The sequence below is a fragment of the Chrysochloris asiatica genome, unplaced genomic scaffold (assembly GCF_000296735.1).
Source record: "Chrysochloris asiatica unplaced genomic scaffold, ChrAsi1.0 scaffold00022, whole genome shotgun sequence".
Lineage (NCBI taxonomy): Eukaryota > Metazoa > Chordata > Mammalia > Afrosoricida > Chrysochloridae > Chrysochloris > Chrysochloris asiatica.
In genome coordinates this window covers 27,389,683-27,391,275 of record NW_006408540.1, presented here as the reverse complement: position 1 = coordinate 27,391,275, position 1,593 = coordinate 27,389,683, and the positions used below count along the sequence as shown (strand labels likewise).

Below are 1,593 nucleotides of genomic sequence, written 5' to 3'. Positions count from 1 at the left end.
GGCTGGTAGTTTCGAACCACTGACCTTAAGGTTCGCAGCCCGATTCGTAACCACTACGCTACCAGAGCTCCTTATGTGTATGTCACTAGTTTTGCTTATTTAAAGAACCCAGCTCGATACAACTGGTTTCTGCTAAAAAATCAGAGCTTAGTTTTATTGTTTCTTCGTTCTGGGTAAATTCATTTTTTTCCTGAATTGTTTTCAGGATTCTTCCCTTATCTTTGATTTGAGAAATCAAAGTTTGAAAGTTTTATTATGATATGTCTTGGGGATTTTCATTTGGGGTCTATCCTGTTTGGGGTTTTCTTGAATGATTATCTTCTGTATTTCATGTTATTAGGGAAGTTTTCTTCCATCAAATCTTTGACATTTTAATCTGTGCTTTTGTTTTCCTTTTTTCTTTGTCTTAATCTTTTCCTGTTCTGGAATTCAAATCACATGTAAAGTATTCCCCTTAATGATATCCCACACAATTCTTACACTTTCCTTTTTTTTTTTTCTTAACTGCTCTTCTATTATAATTTAGTATTCATAGACTTCAATCTTGCCAGTTCTGTTTTCCATTCAACTCTACTCCTTTGCCTTTTCAAAGCTGTATCTATTATGAAATCTTAATATTTATCTTCTGAATTTCTATTACCTAAATATAAGTCTTTATCAAGTAATTTCAAAGCCAATTTTTTCCTCAAACGGTTTTTCTGGCTTTGCATTTTGGTCACTTATTTATGCCACTTTGTATTGTCTCTTTGTGTAAATTGAAATTGTCTTTTGTCTCTGAGACACTGTGATGGTGTTGCATTTATATGTAGCAATACATAATGACAGGTAGTTCAAGCTCTCCAGCTGCTCCTTGGAAACCCTATACAGGGTTGCTATGGGTCAGAACTGACTTGATGACACCTAACAACAAAAACAACAAATATGCAACTAACTGGTGACAGTATGTTGGTGTATTTTGCCCAGGGTTTTTTTTTTTTTTTCCTCTTTTCTTTTCTTTTCTTTTCTCTGTTTTGTTTTGATATGTCTGAGCAAATGGGGTAGATGTGTTTGCTAGACTGACAGGATTTAGGCTCTCACCATCTGTCGTCTGTCGCATGTGATGAAGGAAGGATAAGAATGTGTGGGTAGTTCTCTGCTCATTGTTTGTGTAGAGTAGTTCAGGGCACATTGGACTGATGTTGAGCAGGTGGTGCAAAGGTGGATGGTGGTCCTCACCCAGTAGGTGGGGCTGTAAGAGATATAGGCATGACTGGGCTTCAGGAGACATAGGTGTGACTGGGCTGCAGGAGGTATAGTATGGCCAGGTAATGTAGGCATAGTTGTTGTCCCCTGTTGGATAGTACCAAAAAAAAGTAAAAAGTAAACTGAAACAAAATACAACAATTAAAAGAAAACAAAAAATATAAATATAAAAGAAGAGAGAAAAAAATTTAACTCCTCCCCCTAAAATTGTTGTTGTTGTTAAGTGCCGTCAAGTCAGTTCCTACCCAAAGCAACCCTGTATAGGGTTTCCAAGGAGTAGCTGGTGAGCTTGAACCTCCAGGAGGGGCAAAAAGAAAAGATAATAATAATGTAAAAATATGGGAAGGGATA

General features: G+C 36.7%; 1 pseudogene; it reads right to left on the bottom strand.

Moving 5' to 3' along the window:
* Window positions 1-1,593, bottom strand: part of LOC102824793 — a 200,166-nt pseudogene that overhangs the window by 176,713 nt on the left and 21,860 nt on the right.